The sequence below is a fragment of the Tupaia chinensis genome, unplaced genomic scaffold (assembly GCF_000334495.1).
Source record: "Tupaia chinensis unplaced genomic scaffold, TupChi_1.0 Scaffold000041_1, whole genome shotgun sequence".
NCBI classification, from domain to species: Eukaryota; Metazoa; Chordata; class Mammalia; order Scandentia; family Tupaiidae; genus Tupaia; species Tupaia belangeri.
The window spans coordinates 1,651,713-1,666,107 of record NW_006159496.1 but is presented as its reverse complement, the minus strand read 5'-3'; the positions used below and the strand labels follow the sequence as shown (position 1 = coordinate 1,666,107).

The following is a 14,395-nucleotide window of genomic DNA, read 5'->3' as shown; positions in this document are numbered from 1 at the left end:
AAGATGGCTGCTGTGCCGCATCAACTGATAATCATCTCTGCTTACCAGAACCGCTTTCCTAGAACTGTACTCCACAGAGACTCACCTACAACTGCAGAACTACACGAGACACCCTTGATCCAACCTTGAATGGAATCTATGTTCCCTATTGTTGAAAACTTTAAACTTGTGGCCCCTCTCCCTTTACTTACATGTAGCACATTTTCAATAACTCCCCTGGAAGACAACTGTATATAGCAGAGGTAGTGTAATGGGAGAGTGGGAAAGGGCAGAGGGTCAACATAGGATAAAAAACATATATATATGTATACATATGTATGAAAGTAGAAATGGAATATTATTGATGATAACATGCTTGATTAAGCCACTATGCAGTTTATCCTAGATGGGAAACCACATTTAGTATGTTGTGATGATGCTCAGGGAAAGAATGTTAGGTAATATAAAAAAAAAAAAAAAAAAAACCTCCAATTGTTTTGGGAAAATAAGAAAATAGAATTTATGGGTAGAACACCTGTCCAACCATTTTTTTTGAGAGGTTTTCACTATAGGGCACGTGCGCTCACCAGACAGACAGAGAGAGACAGAGAGACAGAAAGTGAGAAATCACCCCCCAGTGGGGATGGTCACGCCACAATCCCTTCTCCTCCATTCTCCTCTCAGGATCTTGGGCATGCACACACACGCACCCGGTGTGAGTTTTAAGCCACCGGGTCCGGGACACGAACCGTGGTCGACTACGTGGGAGTCCAGCAACATAACCATTACGCTAACTGCTGGTTCCAAACTAAAACCATTTTTAAAGTAAAAAAAAAAAAAAAAAAATGAGATATGGTCAGACTGCAATCCTTTTTCCCTTTTTCCTTCCGGTTGTATTTTGGGCATGCACATACATGGTTTTTCAAGCCACCAGGGCAGAAATTTGCTCTGTGCTGATGCCATGTAAAATCCAGCTCCCTTGGCCACTAGACCCTGGGGCAAGCCCCTATCTAGGTTTTCTTTATAGCATTGATTTTTTTTTTTAAAAATCTTAAATCTTCACCAACAAAGTATCTCATAGTACATATCAGACAGTGTTCCCCAACCTTCTCGGCATCAGGGACTGGCCTCATAGAAGACAATCCCTCCATGGATGGTGGCAGGTGGGGTTAAGGGATTGGTGCCAGAATGACCCAGTGCACCACTGTGCACCCCATTTCCACCACTGTAGTAGCACTGCAATATACAATGAAATAATCACACAACAATAGGGTTCATGCTCCCATGAGAATCCAATATTGCCGGTGATCTGACAGGAGGCAGAGCAATGCTTACAATGGGGAGTGGCTACAAACACAGATGAAGCCTCACTCACTCACCCACCATCCACCTTCACTGCATGGTGAGGGAGCAGTGAGCCCAGCAGAGCCCAGGTGTTGGCTAATCCTGATACCCCTGATATAAAAGGGAAGACCTAAAAGATGAAAAATGCCTGGAATCCATCCTAAAAGGCCCATATTCAGCGAGTAGTTTTGGAAAGGAGATCAGGCACATTGTATATCTGACACTATGCTCAGGCCTTAAGGGATGGCTACCAGATCAGTGATGGCTACCTATCACCCAACACTCCTCACTTTCATTGAAAACTTGCCATACATCCCACAGCCTCAGACTGATGGTGCCTAAATGTTCCCTAAAACAATCAACCTGTTCAGCCCCTCAGTTAATATGCTCCAGAACCTTACTGCCCTATCTCAAATCACAGAAGGGTACAAGATGCCAGCAGGTAGTGTAGTGGCTAAGACACTCAACTCTCACATGGTCAACTGCAGTTCAAACTGGACCCGGCAGCTTGAAACGCAAGCATAACTGCCCAGAATCCCAACAGGAGAATGAAGGAGACAAGAGTGCAGTGAGGCTATCCTCTTCGGGGGATGATTTCTCATTTTCCCTCTCTCTGTCTCTCTCTAGTGCACACATGTGTCCTAAGGCAAAAAAACTTCAAAAACAAAAAAGCTTAAAGAGCTCAATTTGGAAGCTTCCACTGCCTCTGGACACTCTGAAGATGGCAACTTCTCTGGGTTCCAACTCCTACAAACAGGCAGAACAGGAAGGATGCAGACTTTCCCATTCTGTGCCAGATGTGTCTTGGAGAAAACCCGTATATACGAATAACCAAAGAAAATATGGGAAAGAATGCAAAATTTGTGCCAGGCCATTCACAGTGTTTCATTGGTGCTCTGGCATCCTCGTGCGTTTCGAGAAGACCGACTTGTGCCAAACTTGCAGTAAACTGAAGAATGTCTGTCAAACTTGCCTCTTAGAGTGTGGCCTTCCCATCCATTTTTTTTTTTTTTTTTTGGGGGGGTTTTTTGCTATAAAGCCAGTGTTTTGGTTATAGGGTGTGTGTGATCACCAGATATAAGGCACGTGCACTTGCCAGACAGACAGAGAGAGACAGAGAGACAGAAAGCGAGAAATCACCCCCCAGAGGGGATGGTCACACCGCAATCCCTTCTCCTCCATTCTCCTCTTGGGATCTTGGGCACACACGCACGCATGCACAGGCGCCCGGTGTGAGTTTTAAACCACCGAGTCCAGGACACGAACCGTGGTCAACTACGTGGGAGTCCAGCGACATAGCCATTACGCTAACTGCTGGTTCCCCCCATCCAGTTTTGAGACACAGGATTGTCTTTTAAAGATGACATGCCAAAGTCAGTATCAACAAATACTACACACAAAATATGGAGAGATTTCTAACTCTGATGGAACACAGCCAGATGACACACTGGGAAAAGCTACTTTCACCAGTACCATGCTGCTCAAATTGGCCTGGACCACACCGTAAAAGGAACCAACACCACATTTGCTCTTTCTGGTTAAAGGAGAGTGTAAGAAAGGAGAGGAGTGTCCATACAGACATGAGAAACCTACAGATCCAGATGACCCTCTTGCTGATCAGAATATTAAAGACTGGCTTTATGGAATCAATGACCCTGTGGCCAACAAGCTTCTCAAGCATCAACCATGCCTCGTCTGGACCCACCAGAGGACAAGACTATCACCATGTTATATGTGGGTGGTCTGGGTGAGTCCATTACTGAGACAGATCTGAGAAATCACTTCTTCCGGTTCGGAGAGATCCAGAGGATCACTGCTGTGCTGACAGCAATGTGCTTTCATCCAGTTTTCACAAGACAGGCTGCAGAAGTGGCCACTAGAAGTCCTTTAATGAGCTATCAATGGCCACAGACTCAACATGAAATGGGAAGATCCCAAGCAGCCAGAGGAAAAGAAAAGGAGAAGGATGGAACCACAGACTCAGGGATCAAGACTGCCAGGAGCTCTTTCTCTCCCTTGTGCAGCAGAAGCAGCAGCCTCTGATTGAGCCACTTTATAGTGTATTCTGGCTGGAAAACCACACTTAACACTGCATTCTAGCTGGAAAACTGCACTTGGTATGCTGTGGTGATGTTCAGTGAAAGTATGTAAAATAAATAAATTAATAAAAAAGGGAAAAAAGCATAGGTAACAAAAGCAAAACTAAATAAATGGGGTTATATCAAATTTCTGCATGACAATCAACACAGTGAAGATTCAGCCTATAGAATGGAAGAAAGTACTTGCAAACTATTATCTGACAAGGGGTTAATACTCAGAATATAAAATGAATTCAAACAACTCAGCAATAAAAATAACAATATAATAATCCAATAAAAAAGAACAAATTATTTTAATAGATTTATTACAAAATAAAACATTTGAATGACCAGCAGGTATATGAAAAAATGCTCAACATCACTAATCAGCAGAGAATGCAAATCTAAACCACAACCATATCATCTTACCCCGGTTATGATGGCTGTCAATAAAAAGACAAAAATTAACAAATGCTGGTGAGGATGCGGAAAAGGAGAAATTCTTTTATGCAGTTGGTGAGATTGGAAATTAGTACAGCCACTATGGAAAACAGTGTGGAAGTTCCTCAAAAATTAAAAATAGAACTACCATATGATCCAACACTCCCACTACTAGCTATATATCCAAAGGAAAGGAAATCAGTAAATCAAAGAGACATCTGCACTCCCATGTTTATTCTAATGCTATTCGCAGCAGCCAGGATATGGAATCAGCCTGTGTCCCTCAACACACAAATGGATTATTTTAAATGTCACATACACACACACACACACACACACACACACACACACACACACAGTGGAGTGCTATTTAGATATTAAAAATAGGAAAATCAATCATGAACAGTTCTGGAAGACATTGTGTTAAATGAAATAAGCCAAGCACAGGAAGAGAAAAATCCCATGTTCTCATTCATATGTAGAAACTGAAATAATTGATCTCATAGAAGTAAAGAGTATAGGGACCAGCAGTTAGCATAATGGCTATGTCCCATGTAGTCAGCCGCGGTTTGAGTCCTGGACCCAGTGGTTTAAACTCACACCGGGTGAGTGCGCATACATGCCCAAGATCCCAAGGGGAGAATGGAGGAGAAGGGATTGCGATGTGGCCATCCCCCCTAGGGGGTGATTTCTCGCTTTCTGTCTCTCTGTCTCCCTCTGTCTTTCTGGCGAATGCACATGTCCTATAACAAAAACCTCTCCCAAAAAAAAGAAGAAGTAAAGAGTATAATTGTGATTATAAGAGACTAAGAAGAGACAGGGGAATAGAGATGATCGTTAAAAGATACAAAATTACAGTTAGATAAGAGGAATATATTCTAGTGTTCTATAGCACAGTACTGTAATTAAAGTTAACAATACTCATAATTTGCATATTTCAAAATAGCTAAAAGAGAATTCTCAGTGTTCTCAACAAAATATTTGAGATGGTGATATGCTCATTACCCTGATTTGATTGTTACACATTTGGAGGAGTCCAACCTGGTGAGGCCCCAGGATTTGTCTGAGCCCCCCGACCTTTGAGCTCCACTTTCAGTTGGATCAATATGTTGGCAAGGCCACTGTTGTGCGCCCCCCAACCTTGGAACAAAGCTTGGGTCAATTAGCATGTCAGCAAGGCTGTTTGCTATTTGCTCCAGAAACTGTGGCAGCCTTGCTGGGAAGCAACCCCCCTCTGGTTCCCCAATATACTACTATAAAAGAATTACATAGCTCTCTTATACATCCTGAGTGTACGATAAAATCTTCCAGAAAGTCCCCCGACCGCTCCCCTTTGCTCTGATCACTTACTATTAATTACAATGTTTTATCTCCATGGTCACAATAGAGGGTGAGCTGAAGTTCTTTTTTTCTTTCTAGGCAGAAGTAATCTTGACCTTTGGAAGGCCCTTCAAAATAGATTTAAGGTAAACTTAATCCTTTCTTTACATCAAATAGGATTAGGCCAAAACTGGCCCAGGACACCTCCGCCCTCTCCAAGTAAAATAGATAAATACATTAGGATTCCTCAAATTAAGTTTTAAATCCCTATAAAACTGTATAAATATCATTTTTTATTAAGATCTATAAGAACTAATATCTATTCTTGAGATTTTTTTTTCTCAGCACAATTTCCAGTAATCACAAGATGGCTGCTACACCGCATTAGCTAATAACCATCTCTGCTTACTGGAACCGCTTTCCCGAAACTGCATTCCATGGAGACCCACCTACAATTGCGGAACTGCACTAGACCCGCCCTTAATCAAACCCTAAATTGTACTAGACCCACCCTCAATCCAACCCTGAATAGAATCTATGTTCTCTATTGTTAAAAACTTTATGAGCTGTTAATTGAAACACTAGCCCCTCTCCCTTTACTTGCATGTAACACGTTTTTAATAAAAACGCACAATGATTCCTAGCAGTTGTCACTCCTCAGAGAGCAATCTCTGAGGGGTGTCCGGCAAAGGACGTGCATGAAAAGGCACCGAGGACTCCGTCGAGATAACCCACCCACGCCGAGGCTGGACTCCGGCATACATTATATTCATATACTGGAAAAATCACATTGTACCCCATAAATATGTACAATAATTACGTGTCAATTGAAAAAAAAAAAAACTTTTAAATGCATAGCCTAGTGGTTAAGGTGAACTGGATCCATATAGCTGACTGGTTTGAATCCCAGCTCCAGAGGCATGGAAAATACACCAGGCACATGTAGGAGCATGCCCCAAGCCTCAATAGGATGGGAAGATGGAGGAGAAAGGATTGCAGTGTGATTACCCTGTTGCAGTGTGCTGTCTCCCTCTCCCTCTCCCTGTCCCTCTTCCTCTCTTTGTCTCTCTGTCTCTCCCCAGTGAACACACACATCCTCTGACAATAAAAAAAAAAATTAAAAGAAAAAAATCCTTAGTTCCTAATGACTAGTAAATAATACAATAATCTTGTTTCTCAAGTAGTTTCCAAAGATGTGTCTCAAGAACACCGAGGAAAATGCAAAACACAACCATTCGCCAGTCTAGTAATGAAAGCAAAATATATGGCTTAGCTCGATGAAAAGCTTTGAAATTAAAGTGTATTTAGAAAGGAATAACTGATATTGCAAATTGTTCATCCCCTCTGACCCTTCTGGCCAGGTGGCACACTCAGGTCTCCACAATCGGGCCGCAGCAGACCAAGTCAGGCCTGGCTCTCACTATCGGTGTCACATGGCACGTTTTATTCCCAGATGGCTTGTTTCTGACTGTGTGGTGACATACAGAAATGAAGCAATGGGCAAGAAAGTGCTGGGTCTGGAAAGTGGTCCCCCCACTGCCTACTCAGAGGGTGGAAATGTCTTTTTGATAGGTGAAAACTCAGTCTAAGAGGACAATAAGGAAGGTTTGGCAGGGACTTCAAACAAGTCCGAGGTCCAGCAGCCCATGGAAACCCTTGGCAGCCCCTCCTGAGACGTCCACTGGGTGAGCAGTGGGGGTGGCAGCAGCAAGGGCAGGAGAGGACTGGTGGAGGGAGCTGTGGACATTGGCTTCTGCCTTCTCGTGCTTCCCTAGGACCAGCAGTACCTGCCCTGATGGGGACCCAGTGTTGGTCCCTTCAAGTGAGACAGGGCAGCTGGAGAGCCGGCCAGTGGGCTGTTGATGAAACAGGTGCAGACACAGCAGTCTCCTCACTGTGTCTGTCTCCCCTGCTCTGCATTTCCCAACTTCAGGGCTGCTGGGCATCCACAGAGAACCTGCTCCAGGGTGGCTTCAACTCCAGGGGCTGAAAGGGGAGCCTGACCTTCAGCTTTACTTCTTCACTGTATTGTCCTACATGCACTGAAGGATGGAATTTATTTTATAATAGGGAAATAATACCAGTTTTACAAAGTTCAGGCATTCTGAGAAACTTTTCAAAACCAAAAGTTATGATCAGAACTGTCTAGTAAGAGACAGAGGTGACTGAGGTTCTGAAGTGGACATCACCACCCTCCTCTCCCAGCCTGCTGGAGTTGACATAGCCCAGACCCTGGCCTAAATCCCTTCTCAACATGCATGCACACATACACACACACACACACACACACACACACACACAGGCCAGGAACAGGAACTTACAGGCCAAAACAACTGGCTATCCTAAGAATACAGCCACCTCAAAAGAAAGAAGCCAGGGGACCAGCAGTTAGCGTAATGGCTATGTCACTGGACTCCCATGTAGTCGACCGCAGTTCAAGTCACGGACCCAGTGGTTTAAACTCACGCCGGGCGCGTGTGCGTGCGTGCCTAAGATCCTGAGAGGAGAATGGAGGAGAAGGGATTGCGGCATGGCCATCCCCCTTGGGGGGGGGTCTCGCTTTCTGTCTCTCTGTCTCTCTCTGTCTGTCTGGCGAGCGAACGCACCCTATAGCAAAAACCTCTCCAAAAAAAGAAAAATAAATAAATAAATAAAAAGAAAGAAGCCAGGCAGCATTTACCAAAGTATGAGAACACACACATAAGAACCTGCAAGTAATCCAAAATTAAGGATGCAAAATAGGATGGCTGAAGTAAGTGCGTAATAAATGCCCTAGATAGAAAGGTTATGGCTAAATACTAGATGTTTAATAATATGATATGTGTACATGTTTTTAATGCCAGCGGGCACACGCATCAGCAGAGAGAAAGTGCCTCCCTATGGGGCCTAGTCAAGCCACCACCCTTCCCCTCCACGTCTCCATCCTGGCAGGAGTTTGAGCACACACGCACACGCGCTTGCATGTTTCTCAAGCCGCCGGGGTTGGGATTCAAACTGTGGTCGGCCATGTGAGATCCTACTTCCTCTACACAGGGTCTCACGGCTGCACTGAAGGAGTGGCCCGAAAGCAGTTCCTAAGTGAGAAGTCAAGCTGAGGAATTCTCACAGACCGATAGCAGGAACTGATAGGACCAAAAACGTAAAGGAAAAGCTGAGATCGGTAGAAAGGACTAATTTCTAGACAATGAGAGAAAAGTTAAAATGGAAGGGAGAGATTGCTCAGTGAAGCAGTATAGACAGAGATACCAAATTTTTTTTGAAAGAGGTCAGGTTGAAAGGGCTCTCAGAGTGATGGGCGGGATAGAGATAGAAAAACCCACAGGTTTAATAACAAATCTGACGAGGAATGTCAAAGTGTTTAGTGTTCTAAAACAGAAACTGCAGCTACTAGCACAGTTCAGGTCAGTTTACAAATTCAGCACGAACCCTGTCAAGCTGCAGAAATCTTAATCTCCAGTACACAAAAGGCTCATACACAACCAAGCCAACCTTAAAACAAAGCCGCTATATATAGACGGGACACAACTACCAGACACCAGGGCAACGCACAGCGAAAGCAACAGCAAGGGGCGGTCCTGGCGCCAGAGCGCACAGTCTGGTGGCTCAGAACAGAGAGCCAGAGACCGGCGGCCGAGCACATGGGGACGGAGGTCGTTATGAAGAGAGGCTGAGAGACAGGGAAAATGGCTAAGTACTGAAAACAGTAACACGGAATTCCATGCGAAACTGGACTCTAGGCATATTCAAGACTGAGTGTGAGGGCCCAATCAGCAGCCGGCAGTAACACATAACACGTTGTGAGGCCGACCCGCATGGGAAGGTTCTGGGACTGCATCTGGAAACCTCCCTGAATGTGCTGGGCACACACAGGCCCACGATCCAGGCCTGGCTGACATCGAGGGTGGATCACAGTGCCAAGACCCTGTAGGGATTTCTCTCTCTCTCTCTCTCTCTCTCTCTCTCTCTGAAAAAATTAATACATAAACAAAAAAAAAACTAAATTTAAAGAGTAAAAGTGCATTTAGTTCACAAAGGTATCCTATTTTTGTGACTTAAGGACAGAAAAGATTTTAAAACAAAACTTTAAAATACAAAGCATAAGGCAAAAAATATTGAATGAATTTGAGGACCAGAAGGTAGCATAGATTAAGGCACTGGGACTCCCACATGGGACTGCAGTTCGAGTTCTGGACAGTGTCTTGACACTCACATGGGACATGTGTGCATGCATGCCCAAAATCCTGAAAGGAGAATGGAGGGAAAGGGATGATGGTATGGCCATCACCCTGGGGGTGATTTCTCACTTTCTCTCTCTCTCTGTGTGTGTGTGTGTGTGTGTGTGTGTGTGTCTCCATGTCTCTCTGTCTCTCCAGTAAGCACACATGCCCTACAGCACAAATCTCTCTCTGAAAAAAAAATTAAAGAATTTGATACACCAATACTAAAATTTTCAGTTCCACAATTAACACAATGAAAAATGTTAATAGATGACAAAATGAGAAGAGGTCTAAAGCTAAAAGGGACTAATATTCAGATTGCACAATAAATCATCAAGTCGGTAAGGAAAAGACAGTAACCCACATGGAGAAATAGGCACAGAGGATCCGGAAGAAGACAATGTTCAGAAGAAAACCCCCCAAAAGGAACAATTCAAAGAGATGCTCAAAATCATTAGTAGGAATCAATACAAATGAAAACAATGAGCTATCACGGATGTCTATCAAACAAGGAGATGTTAGCGAGCTAGATAACACCCCGCTGGTGAAGTGGAGATAAGCTGTTCCCAGCATTCTAGCAGTGCTTGGTCAAGGTAAGGAAACAAACATTCTTTGAGTCACAAATTCCACCTTGGGTGCATGCTCCAAATAAATGCTTAAACAATTCTATAAGAAGACATTCGTGTTCCCTCTCCCTGCCTTATCCGTGCTGGCTGGGAGTTGAAGGTTCTCTGGGTGCCCATTGCGAGGAGAGTAAATAGGTAAAAATGTGGTGGACCAATTAACCAGGAGCAACAGATTTACACATAGCCACATGATAGCATCTGTAAAATACTGTGCTTAGAGGGTAAAAGCATGTAAACAAATGAGATGTGCATGAGCCAATATCATTTACTTAAAGTAAAAAACACATGCACTAAAAACAAAAATATTCATTTTGCAAAAACACATACAAACCAAAAGAGATGTATTACATGCTAAGGATTCCAGGGCCAGATGAGAACAGCAGTAAAAATGCAATGCTTTGTGAGGCAGCCCCACATGGGAAGCCTCCCAGTTCAAGTCTGGAGACCTTCCCAAGTATGCCAGGTACATGCTTGTCCACGATCCAGAACTTGCTGGGAGCTGGGGTGGATCACAATCTCTAGACCTTGCCGGGGTGCTGTCTCTCTGTCTCTCTTTCTTTTCTTTCCTTTTATAATTTATTTCATTTTGTTTTATACATTCAATCATATTATTTAGCTTACAAAGTAAATATTTCAACATGTGAACATTTCTCCTTAGTCCTGTTGATAAAACTATAAAATTATCTTCAACAGATAATACCACATTTCTGTGTCCCATTTATGCTTTGCCTCACTATTTTTCTTCTAAGTGTCCTTCTTCAGACTCTACTCTTTCACACACTGTATCTGGTACTCACAACCATTTACTGTGTCTCTGTATCCCTTAGTCAATCAGTTTCAGTCACAGAGTGTGGACACTCGGTACATATTAAGCGGGGACAGACAACGTCCCTCCTTCAGAGCCTGGCTTGCTTCACTCAGCAGTAAGTCTTACATATTCTTCCACTTTCTGTCAAAAGCCAGGGTTTTGTTGTTTTGTATGGCTGAATAATATTCCATAGAGTATATGTGCCACAGTTTTTCAATCCATTCATCTGTTTGTGGGCATTTTAGGTTGGTTCCATGTCTTAGCAATTGTAAATAGTGTTGTAATAAACATCGATGTGCAAGCACTTTTCCAATTAAGAATTCTTTTTTTTTTTTTTTTGGAGAGGTCTTTTCTTTTTGCTATAGGGCGCATGCGCTCACCAGATAGACAAAGAGAGACAGAGAGACAAAAAGCGAGAAATCACCCCCCAGGGGGGATGGCCACACCGCAATCCCTTCTCCTCCATTCTCCTCTCGGGATCTTGGGCATGCACACACATGCGCCCGGTGTGAGTTTAAGCCACCGGGTCCTGGACTCAAACCACGGTTGACTACCTGGGAGTCCAGCAACATAGCCATTATGCTAATTGCTGGTCCCCAATTAAGAATTCTTCTGTCCTTTGGATAGATACCAAGGAGTGGGATGGCTGGATCATATGGTAGTTCTATTTGGAGATTTTTGAGGAATCTCCAAATTGTTCTCCACAGTGGATGGACCAATTTACATTCCCACCAGCAGTGTAAGAGAGTTCCCCTTTCACCACACCCCTGCCAGCACTTATAATTTTTTGTTTTTTTAATCTTAGACATTCTGATTAGGGTTAGGTGGTATCTCATTGTTGTTTTTATCTGCATTTCCTTCACAATGAGGGATGTTGAGCATTTTTTCATATGCCTCTTACCTATTCGTAGAGAGTAGTTTTTTCAACTCATTCTGCCCCTTTTGCTCATGGAAAAAATAAATAACCTTTATTAAAAATCGTTATGGATTCTATGGGAGGAGAGGAATGGAAATGGAGCACAGAGAATGAGTGAAAGGGGGCTATGCACAAACCAGCATGTGCCCTGGGCCAGCATCTCAGCCACTCTTCTCTCTGTGTAGGTAACAGCATCTCTACCACCTTGCACCACTCCTGGGACAACTGGAGCAAGTCTTCATGGGGAAAATGCATGGATGGCAATTACTGAATCCACAGACCTGGGCACAGATGAGCTCGGCAGGTAATGTGAGTCATCACGCACCTGTCAGTCTCCTTCGTAAACACTGGGAATTCGTCAGGGGGGGGGTGGATAAGAAGTTCCCCTTGCCTAGACTCCCTGAGGACATCTGCCATGGACACTGCCCAAGTCTGGTTGCCCATTTCACTTAGAATTCCCTTGAGTATGCCAAGCTCTGCTGCCCCAAGACCCATGCCAGCACAACCTCGTGTGGGAACCTGCAGGTAAAGCTAAGCACTGCACAAATGGAAGATAGGGCACCAGACCAGACCTCAGCCATGTCACCACGTGACGAGAACATCATTATTTGCTCTCTGAATTCTCCACACATTCTCTAAAGTCATAAGACGAGACCAAGGAATTAATGAGACATGCCTGGGAATTGGACAGTCCCTAAAAGCACCCTATTAATTTTTACCTCGCCCTGTTGCTGTGAGACCAGCAACAAGGGACACCCAGAGAGGCAAACACCCTAACACGGTCGATTCATTCCGAGGGCCCAGGTGACAGTCCTTTCACTTCAGAGAGGTAAGAAGAGGCCAAGGACAGAAGGAACAAGGAGAACAGAGAAGAGAGAAAGAAAGAGAAAGAGGAAGGAAAGTCCTTGTTTTGATATTTGGGTTCAGTTGAAACATTTCAAGTTAATCATGTTCAGTGTTGTCAAAATTGTGTCATGAGGGAACCAGCAGTTAGCGTAATGGCTATGTCACTAGACTCCCACGTAGTCGACAGCAGTTCGTGTCCTGGACCCGGTGGCTTAAAACTCATGCCGGGCGCGTGTGCGTACGTGCCCAAGATCCCAAGAGGAGAATGGAGGAGAAGGGATTGCGGCGTGACCATCCCCCCTGGGGGGTGATTTCTCGCTTTCTGTCTCTATGTCTCTCTCTGTCTGGAGAGCGCACGCGCCCTATAGCAAAAACCTCTCAAAAAAAAAATGTGTCATGATAAATAAATTAAGTGCTTGTAACTAGTGCAAAAGCAAAAGTAGTAAAGTGATTTTTTTATTCATTCTGCTTCTAAGTGTGACCAGATATTACAGCCATCATCTTTTCGGCATGAAATTAATATTTTCCTTAGTAAGAGTCATAACGTTAGCAACTTCCCTGCCTTTCCTTTCCTCATGAGAGCTCAAATGACGTGTCTGGACTGGCACACAAGCGTAAAGGCTGTCCATATGTTTCAATTCCCATTCAAGATTTTCTTCTCATTTAATAAAGCTGTGTGTGGTTTGAGACCCAGCTAGAGTTTCATTTGCGCATCATCTGCATGCCTGAACCAATTATTATCAGCCAGAGAGTTCTTGCTGATAGTCTACAATTTTAACCTTTGGGGACCCAGAGGAAAAGCAAATTCCATAGAGGACTTTGGTCTTGGCACACACCTACATTATATGGCCTGGTTTTATCCAGGCCAAGATAATCATACACCTTCAGAGATTAAAACGTGACCGTTAGTGACTTCCACTTGGGTGGAACAGCTATTTATAACAGTCATCCACGCACTTGGCATGACTCCAGTCAACTATCCCAACTTCAAAGACCTTTGTAGCCACATTTTGCAAAGACTTTTTTATTTGTCCTGCTTGAAATATCTCCACCAACATACAAATTATAGATGCCCCTTCTCAGATGAGCCACTGACGCTAAGCAAACACCCCAGAGCATTAGGAGTTAGCCGGTCGATTCTGAGTTCTGTTTCAACTCTTTCTAGAATGCACATCCAGTCTCACTGTCTTAGCTGTAAACTCTATGCCAAAGACAGGGCACTGAGTGACTCAGCTCACCTTCCTGGGCAGTGAACGTCCAGTCCCAAGGCTGACCTGTTTATTGGCAGACCTGCTTGTAGCAGGGCACAGAAACCTGGAAACCATCTCCTCCCATATCCTAATTCCTAGACTCTGCAGTCAAACGAAAATGGAACTGAGCCTTCACTTCACATTTACTCTGATTTTACATTTACTCTCTGGCGTTGTGGCCCTTGTTTTACCTCTCAGAGTGTCTACCTTCCATTCTGAAAATTTGGGATACAGCTTCCAACCTCAAAGGATTGGCCAAATGAGCCAGCCACTGATGGAACCAGGAGATGGCATAGTGGTTACGTTGCTGGACTCCCACAGGGCCGAGCACAGTTTGAATCCCAGACCCAGTGGCTTGAAAATTACACTGGTTACATGTGAGCGTGTGCCCAAGATCCCAGGAGAAGAATGGAGGAGAAGGGGATGTAACACGGCCTTCCCCCGCCAGGGCTTGATCTCTCATTTTCCCTCTCACTGTCTCTGTCTCTCTGCCTTTTTACCTAGCACACATGCCCTAAGGCAAAATACCTCTTGGGGGGGGGGGGGGGAGGGGGCCTTGGGACACAAACA

General features: G+C 44.2%; 1 pseudogene; it reads left to right on the top strand.

Moving 5' to 3' along the window:
• The first annotated feature begins 2,044 nt into the window (after window positions 1-2,044).
• Window positions 2,045-3,366, top strand: LOC102485368 (pre-mRNA-splicing factor RBM22-like; annotated as a pseudogene).
• The last annotated feature ends 11,029 nt before the right edge of the window (window positions 3,367-14,395 follow it).